The following is a 10262-nucleotide window of genomic DNA, read 5'->3' on the forward strand; positions in this document are numbered from 1 at the left end:
ATGGGACCCATGAGGAGATGGCATAGTTCTGTCACACTGTGGGGAGCATACTGTTGCAGAATGGCAACTTGCTCAAGTGGTGGTTAAAGCTGGTTTGGTGGAAGATCAACGGAGAAAAAAGAAAAAGGTTTGATCCAGAGTAAAATGCAGATATTCCTGTTTCTTTTATTAACCTGAATATTTACATTTACCTGAAATCCTGGCAAAGGTTTGCCTCTGCCCTCATCTAGCTTTCTATGGCAGAGTGCCAAGCACATTCTACACACGTCATGTCCCCTTGGGGAAATCACCACTTCCACTCACGTTCACCCTGAAAGATTTTTCAGGTGCAAGTATTTGATTTGGCTTCTGATGGTTTCATTTTGACTAGACAACATTTCTTGGATAGCGGGCAAGCATGCTGTTCCCAGAAAGCAATATGGACGAGTCAAAACATGTGGTGAGCTCTACAGCACGTGGTCCAGAAACAACTCCAACCAGGAGGGAGGGAGGCTCTGTGGACTGATTCAGGCCCTGCATAACACAGAGAGCAGTTAAGGGAAAGGCAAGGCCACCTGCAACTTGTGTCACTGGAGCTAAGGGGAATTTATATGCGGTCCTTCATTACATAACCACCTGAAGCTCGATCTTAAAAAGTCTTTACGACAAGTGCAAATTGCAGTTGTCTAGCAATAGGTTCGGATGGACATTTCCTTGAGGTGCGAATAGCACATCCCTGACACATAAATCCCTATAGAATCATAAAATCACTAAGGTTGTAAAAGACTTCCAAGTTCATCCAGCCCAACTGTTCAGCTGCCACCAACATTTCCCAATAAACCATGTCCCTCAGTACAACATCTAAATGTTCTTGAACACCTCCAGGGATGGTGACACAACCACTTCCCTGGGCAGCCCATTCCAGTGTCTGACGACTCCTTTGGAGAATTTTTCCTAATACCCAATGTGAACCTCCTCTGGCATAACTTGAAGCCATTCCCTCCAGTCTTATCACTAGCTACATGGGAGAAGAGGCCAACACTCATCTTGACACAACCTCCTTTCAGGTAGTTTTAGAGAGCTATAAGGTCTCCCCTGAGCCTAAGTCTTTCTATTGCCATGTGTTTCTGCTCCAAAGAATGAGTCATGAGAGCAACTTAAGGAAGAAGTTGCTGGTTTTTCTTTTTAAAGAGGCTAAATGACATTTTTTTTCTCCCAAACTTCGCCCTACAAAAGAATGAACTACTCTTGAAGCTTTCCCTCTCTCAATTCCCTTCTCAAATTCCGTACAGAGACCAAATCAGACCCTTCATTAAAAAAAAAAAAAAAAAAAGAAGTGTTTTAGCAAACATGGAAAAAACAGGAAAATGAGTTTAAACACCAATGATATATAGAACTTTGGAAAACTATCTTGCTGAAACATATGCTTTAATTTCAGTAGATAGATGCTGCATCAGTTTTAAGTAATTATCATAACGGCTTAACCCCAAGGAGATATGCTGAGTACAGAACTCAGACAAGAAATGGGTAAATGTGTGTAGATGCCTCTACTCTGCAAAAATGTTCATGAGATGCTGAGCGTTCAATTAGGAGATTTGCCTTTGATGACAATTCACACGTTAAATTAGCTATGGGCTACAACAGCAGTGTGGGTTTTCTTACACACAGGTCAGTGGAACTAGGTAAACTGCTGCAGAGCTTTGTTAGAATCATAGGACTTCATCAGGAGGAGTCACCTTCTCTGCTTGAGATTGCTTGCATTCCAGAAAGTTTCTCCAGAATGTGAAAGCTCCCATTTTGAACTTCGAAGTAACAGTGTTGCTTTCCTTTGGCCTGCTGTAAATCCTTCCCCTTCTAGTGCCACGCGTTCTCTGAAAAAGAGAAGGTCAAAGGCAATCGTATCGTCATTAATTCCCAATTATGATATACATGTCAAGCAACCAGTGAAGGAGAACAGATCTTCCTTCTACAGTCACTAAAAGAATCCAACACAAAAGCAGAGAATGTAGAGATTACTTCCTCCCTGCATTCCTAGGGATTAAATTTAGAGAGAGAAAAGAGAGAGATCAGATAGATACTGCTCCTACAGTAGGTCACGTGCCTACACCCAGAAGAGTAAACAGTCATAGGATTACAGGGACTCTAAGCAAACATCATTCCAAGAGCCCAGCCCTGCTCTATGGGTAAGCATTACTCATGACTGCTCTTCCAGATGGAGGAATTTACAACACAGAACTGTTCAGTGCACTCTGGCTCACACAGACCAGATGCTGTGACCACGCCACAGCGTACTGAGCCAGCCAGCCAGACACTAAGATGTTATCCCTAGAAGTGATGATCTTGAAGCATTATAAGAACAGACTGAGGCTTAAAGCTCCATTTCACTTTCCATCACACTGGAGTGAAAAAAATTGCTCCCCTCCCAGGATGTGGATTCTGAATCACAGTTGTAAGCTGATCTCCGTGTTGCTAGATCTGCATGACACGCTGGAAGAGATGCTTTCCTGTTTAGTAGGAGGAGGACTGGTTAAGGGCAGCGTAGACCCTGCTCATGCTCACAGTCAGGAGCTCAAGGGGTGTGCGGTGGATTAACCTGGCAGCAGGTCAGCACCAGGCAGCCACTTGTTCACCCCTGGTGAGATGTAGTTTACTTTCCCTCCATCAGGCCTTTCTAAACACCTTGACACTTCACTGTACGTGTCGTTCACTGTTTCTCAGCAGATGGTGTGACACAAGGCAATGTCTTTGATACTCATTCTCTTTTTCTTCACTCTATAATGCAGCCATTTCTTCATAAGAATATCACAGCTGCTCCACAGCGCGCACCTAGCTTTATTAGTCAAGGAAATGACAGGATGCCATAAACACATTGAAACTGCAAGGAGAAATATATGTAGGCAGATATAATTGGCCTTATCAAAACATGTCAAGCCAGCATAGCTAGTGACCTTCACCGTGGTAACAAATTCCACAGAATATTTAATGACTACAAGTTCCTTGTGTTTCTGCCTCATGTTTTCATGAAGCTTCATGAGAATTAGCCAAGTAATTAGTGTTTCCCTTTAATCTATTTTTAAAATGAATGTGTTCAAACAATATATACAACCATAAAAAGGGAAAATTGCAGAACCCTATAATGAAGAGGCCAAGGATATCTGGATCAGCTGTGCACTAGTCTTTTTGGATTGATTGACTGCTGCTTCACATGTCAGACATGACCCAGCTAGGATAAATCTGTATTTAAATTTCAGATTGAACTTTCAGTCTTCATCTTGTCTACTGGAGGATATTCAATCTTCTGTGAAAGTACCTTGCTAGTTTTCTTACATACAACATCTGTTCTTCAATACAGAAAAGACTTGAAAGGTAAAACTTATTTTGATCACCAAGAATAGGAGTTGTTCAGCATTTCAGCAGCATTGCCATTTGAAAAGAAAAAAAAAAGGTGGAAAAGACAACATTCTGTAAATCTGGTCCACCAAATAAACACCTCCTCTAAAGAGTACGCAGTTCAAAGCACATTTACAAAGCGCATTTACAAAGCACAACATACTTTTGGACAATGAACAATTACAAGGACATGCCAGAAATAAAAAATCTACAACCCCTATGAAGCTCACTTTCCTGCATATTCTGGAGTATGTGACTCCATCTTGGAAAGGATATGAAGCAGGCCAATACACAGAGAGGTGCATTTACTTGGTGCAGGTGATTCAAGTCAGGCAGTCCCCCGCTTCAATGTTCCATGATCACAAGAATTGAAATAAAATTGCTCAGATTAGAAATGAAAAGACTGCTCTAGCATCTCCTAGATGTGATATGCTACTTCTGTCTCTACTATTCCCTACCTAGGACTACTCTTACTCAGAATCATAGAATCCTTCGAGTTGGAAGGGACATTTAAAGGTCATCTAGTCCAACTCCCCTGCAATGAACAGGGAGAGCACAGCTAGATCAGACTGCTCAAAGACTAGTCCAGCCTGGCCTTGAATGAATCCATGGAAGGGGCATCCACCAAATCTCTAGGCAATCTGTTCCAGTGTCTCACCACCTTCACTGTGAAAGATTATTTCCTTATATCCAACCTAAATCTACCCTCTTTCGGTTTGAAATCATTTCCCCATTACCCTGTCCTGTCACCACAGACCCTGCTAAAGAGTCTGTCCCCTTCTTTTCCATAGCTCTCCTTTAGATACTAAAGGCCACTATCAGGTCACCTCGCAGCCTTCAGTTCTCCAGGCTGAACAGCCCCAGCTCTTTCAGCCTGTCCTTGTAGGAGAGGTGTTCTATTCCATAGATCAGGACTCCAGCTCTGAGCACAGTACTCCAGGTGAAGCCTCACCAGCATAGAGGGGCAGGATCACCTCCCTTGACCTGCTGGCTACACATCCTTTGATGCAGCCTGTGGGATACAGTTGGCTTTCTGGGCTGCACTTTACTGGCTCACATCCAGCTTGTTATCCACCAGTAACCCCAAGTTGTTTTTCGGCTGGGTTCCTCTCCACTCAAATCAGCAGTCAACAGTAATGTATAGTAAATAGTTTTGGGACTGTTTTCTGCAGCTACAAAAATAACAGAAGCAGGGGCATGTGACATGAAAACACATTCCCTGATGCACATGCTGGAAATCTTACAAAGCTCTCTCTCCCTATACATATATAGGAATAAATGATTACATTAGTGTTACCAATAAGTGCTGTCATTGCAAAAATGGGGAGTCCCTTCTCTGTGAAATCACTATGAGTCAAAAGAAATTCCATGGAAAACAAGATAGTTCTTGAACTAAAACTTATGGTCAGAGTCACTTCACAGATATGGACTAATAACCATGTTTACAGAGTAAATTACCATTTTCCTGGTGGGAGCCAATTGCTTCCTAAAAACTAATATTCTACTGACTATTTAATTTAGTGAATGCCAGTAAATTATCATATTGGCATAACCAAACACCCTTCTTTGAAAGAGCTTTTCTTGGGGCAACTCAGGCACTGTTAGTACAGGGACAAACTGACTTTTTTTCCACTTGGAAAGCTACTTTGAATTTCTGGCCACTCATATATATAAAGCTCTTACATTATTTCCCATGTACAGAACTTGCACTGCACAGAGGAAATGCCTTTCCTATGCTTTTGAAAGTCCAGGAATTAATTCGTTTCATTGTCGCTGAAAATGGCTGTGAGCTTTAAATGTATCCAAAACTGTTAATCTCTTAAAATACAAAATACTGAAAAATATTCAATGCTTAATAGTTTTGAGGTAAAACCCCATTGAAACTATTTTGCTGGTGTTATTACAAACGGGATTAAATTTGACATCTACACTAATTATTCTAAAACAAGATTTACAATAAGATTTACAAGATCCCTCATACAATTCTTGTCTCTTTGATGAAAATAAAAGTCTTCCTGAAAGAGATGCTATACTTCTAGAAGAAATTACAAAGCTGATACAGAAAAAACACACAAAGTTCAATGGCCTCTGTTATTGAGGTCAGACTAGATAATTATGAACAAGAGATGCCCATCAGAAACAATGACTGTGTACTGTAGAAATGGATATTCCTTGTACATTTCTCTTCTTTCCTTCATGTTCCGAAGACTGGGTCAAATAAAACAATTACACAGAGAAATGACTAAGAAGTTTCATGCTCTATGATTCATGACCAAAGACTACCTTCACACAATCACTTTTTATTCACTTAGCAGTCCCTACATAATCCCACTGTTGAGAGTTGTTGAGTATAGAAAACAGTGTCTACAGTTCTCCCATGTTAGTAAGGAATGAAACAGAATCATTCACTCACATATTCAAAAAGCACACTGAAGTTAACCACAGTTTAAAAGAGCTTTATTTATTTTAAAGAATGTAAGGTTGGCTTAATAAGTGGAAACATCCAGTAAGAAAATATGTTACTGGAAATATCTAGAATAAATGAGAAAATGTTGCACTGACTTTTATTATGTAGATTTTACTTTCTGGGAGAAAACAAAAACTTCCCTAGTGACTAGATTTCACTGAGAAAAGGAGCTAACATACAGTGGCATTTTAAGGACCTCTAATATGGACAAGTCTGCTGAACTGTAGGCTGACTTATGACTGCAACTATGCGTTGAAACTGCTCAGGGAACAAAGAATGGAGGAGTAAGGGCTTTAAACTGGTGAGCAAGCATTAGCTAGCTCCATCCCCCCAGCCCTCCTCATTTACTCCCAGAGGACACAGCTCTGTTAAATGCTTACTTCACACTTAAAGTTAGAACAGATGTTTATGTGACCACAACAGAAGGGAATCTACAAGAAAGGAAAACAACAGTAGTTCCCATCAAAATACACACGAGGCATTGACTATTTATTTGTTAACCAATTGCTGACTTATAGATGCTGAACTGTCAACTGAAACAATTCAGAAATTCAGGCTTTGCTTCAGATCCCTCTGCTGTGGTGCACAAGGTAATGGCTAAAATAAGTGAGCTTGCACTACCTAAAGACAGTCACATGCTTTAAGGCATGCTGACTACTATGTTTTAGAGAGAGAAGACCATTTCTGTGCAGGACTCATTCCTTCAAAGCATTATCTATGCAATGCTTTATGCTTACAACCCTCAACCTATATCAAAGGCCATTATGATGTTAATAGTTCACATCCAAGAGACTTCGTCAGTAACTTTCTTGAAGCAGGGAACATGCTTTCTAAATATGTGTGGCATCCATGCGTCTCATTGTTAAGAGATGACAAACACAATACAACAGAAGACTCTCCTGAAGAGTTTGTAGCCAAAACAATAGTATACATAAAGCTGAGAAATAAAAACCAACATTCTTAAACTTACTGTACAAACAAGAAAACGAGGCACTAGAATAAAAAGCGACAGACCAAATTCCCAGAGAAAAACTGTGGCAAAGTGCAGGTTGGAAAATTATTAGGAACAACCCATGCAATTTCTTCACTCTTTCCTAGGCATCTTCTTAACCACTGTGAGAAACAACACTAAGCTACATGGGCCTTTGATTTGGCCTACTACAGCTGTTCTAATTTTCTTCAGTTCAGCCACAAGCCCTGTCTCAGCCTGTTTCAATATCCACTGAAAGCACTTTGCTCTCCTAGGCAAAAATATTTTTGGTCTCTGTTTATTTCTTGTTGTGGGCTTAATAGAATTCTCTGTATCATACACTGCAGAGGGTCAGTCACACTGAGTTTTGCTGCTGTCTTATACATGTACACAGCTTATTGCCTCTGCAGTTTTCACAGGCCCTGAGGCTTGATCCAGTATATATCCAGATAGATATCAGAGGAACGTAAAAAGAAAAAGAATCAAGCTGGAAAGATATTACTATCACCGCTGCAAACTTTTCCACACATCACAGAATGTCACATCACAATGCTGGAAAAACACTTCAAGATTCTACTTTGCCCAACTACATTCATGCCACGAGGCAGATGCTTCTAGCTAATAGAATGTCAAATGTTTGCCTCCACAGGTAATATACTGGAATGTGTCACCAGCCTTAATGGTACAATATTATTCTTGGTCTTTAACCTACAACTCAACAGAAGTCGCTAAAGCAAGATTTGAATGTTCAGCTTCTTTGGAATCCATTGCAGCACTGCAATACCAGCACTGCTATTTCTGATATTTTTAGCATGGAGATTAACAAGAACACACACACTCACAAAGCAGAAGAAAAGCAAAGGAAAGCTTGGTCCAGTGGCATAACTAAGAGCTGTCCCTTGCCACAAAATATACTAGAGGTCTCCCTGGGAATCTGGAGTTTTTCTTACTGTATTTAGATGAGTGTAATGGAAAATTAATAAAACCTGTTCAGCTCTTTCTAAATGGCAGAGATGAGTTTAAGTAATTTTTTTTTCTTTTCTTTAACCATCACTACTTAATTCAGTAGTTAGCACTAGTTTTCTGCCTGCTACAGGTTTAAGGGATTTTCCTCTCTGTTTCTCCTCTATACTGGCAAGACCTTCTCATCACCCCTCCACCAGGAAAAGAAGTAATGAAAGAGCTTCTGGAAGCCAGAAGTGCTGAACTCCAGCATGACCTCAAGCACTGCTATTGCAATAGTAGGGATTTCCCTTTTATGATCCTTTTATGAATCACACATCTCATAGAATTACCTGATAGTAAAAGACCTGGCTGGTTATCGAACTATTAAAGCCTGAATGGCACTATCCATAAATATTATCATAGTCATCATCCTGTGATAGAATATTATACAACTCCCATTATGACAATCTTTCCTAATGCAATTTCTAAAACATTTGGTGATGATGTTCTGAACACACTGAAGGCTTGGTATAATTTAGTAAGCATGAGTTCCTCCCTCTTGAACAATAAGAAGTAGAATAATAAAATAATATAAAGAAACAGAGCTGAATGAGACCTCTTGAGAGATTAATTCCTCTTCCCAGGTACAATACTAATAGTTGACTGATGTGCAAACAAATTACTTTAATATTCTCCTACGATGGATGTTCTGCAGCTTGTATGGATAGCCTGTTCTGGAGTTATGCTAACTTTGCCACATGTAAGCATTTCTTTTTCCCTTATATGTTACCAGAATATAGGTAGCTGCAACTTAAGCTCACTGTTTCTCACCTATCTTCGATGACAAGGGGAAGTTACCCATTCCCTATGATAGACATGTCTACATATATAGATGCATAAAAATATGTATTAAATACATGTATGTGTGTACATGAACACACTTCAAAGAAGAAAATGTCCTTCTCTCATACATATATATGTTTATATTTTGATATAATGTTTATATTCAGCGAAACGGTGGGATTAACTATGGAGTATAATTATAATACAGCTCAGAGGAGTAAATCTGAAAAATAGAATATATATTCATGCATTATTCAATAATTATCGATGAAGTTGATGTTTTTATGTGTATTGCTATATTGCCTAGGAGATCTGGTTGATAGGACTGAGCTTCGTTTTGTGCTGTGCAAACTCATCAAATGAATTCCTGCCATCCTGCTCAGACCTGCATGATAAACATTAGCCTTAGCCACATGCAATCAGCGTTTAGTTTATCAAGGTGTAGATAGTAATTGAATATTCATATATGCTCAGAGCTTAGGATAACAAAAATAAGCTGTTGTCTTTTCAGTTTTTCCTTGGATTATGTATTTCCCTCATAGGCTCACAGCTATTACCTGCAGAACTTTTTACTCACACTCATTTTCCTTTTAATATGTTGTAACAACAACCCCCCTTTCCACCCCCCAAAAAAAACAACAGAAGAGTCTAGAACCACTTACTAATCTGTTTGCTGCAGTTTTACACAAAGTAGCACATACATCAGTCCATTTTACATTTCTTACCCTAGCTCCTCATTCCCACTCCATGGTGAAACCCACCATTGCTTTAAATGCTCTCTCTAAAACTGAATGAGTGACCTGTCATCAAATCACCAGGGGAAAATGGTTTGGTTATTTATATATATATGTGTGTGTGTGTGTGTATTTATATATACGTAAATACATACATATAGCTGGTTTCTAATCAGATCACTTCAGTAATCCAGTACCTCAGCACAAATGAAGGTTACAAAGAAAAACACCCAGGAACAGGGAATGGCAAGTTCTTTTTTAAACTGACTTCACTGCTGCAGGAAACATCCACTTAGTAAACCACACCCCAGATGCAGCCCCAGTTATGTAAGTTATCATTCAGACCCAGTTCCTCAGGCACCCAGCCTTCCTGGATCTGTCAGCCCCTCAGACTATCAGTAAGTGCAGAGACTTCCTACCTCTTCTTAGGCAGGGAAAGGGTAACAGCAAACCACAGAGCCAAATGCATGGCTTTCAGAAGCGAGAAGGAGCACACTGTCACAGAGTTGCACAGATGCCACTGAGCTGATGCTAATGGAGACAAGGAAGCTCAGATGTGAGCTCTCCCCAGATCCACCTGTTCTGTGACAGGCCAGATTTCAAGGTATGGGGCAACCCCACCTTCTCATCTAGTCAGTGGGACCTATGGTACTGGCAGGCGTTCAGCATCTGTAGAAAGCCTTTTAGGACTGAAAAAAAAATATTGTTGTACTTTGTTTCTGTCTGCCTGCAGGTTACAAGCCTTGTAAGCAAGGAGCTGCCCATTTGCACTTGAGATCACATCTGTAGGTTTTAGTTAGAGGCCCTAAGTTAAGTGTTTTATTCAGACTTTTTCCATTGTACAGGCTTTAGGATGCTATTTAAAGGTGCGAATTATGTGTTTGCAGTCATTAAAGGTGGTCAGCAGTTCAAGCAGGAAGACCTCCATAGCTTC

Source organism: Lagopus leucura, unplaced genomic scaffold, assembly GCF_019238085.1.
Source record: "Lagopus leucura isolate 7727_CA_CO unplaced genomic scaffold, USGS_WTPT01 Super-Scaffold_73, whole genome shotgun sequence".
In the NCBI taxonomy this organism is placed as follows: domain Eukaryota; kingdom Metazoa; phylum Chordata; class Aves; order Galliformes; family Phasianidae; genus Lagopus; species Lagopus leucura.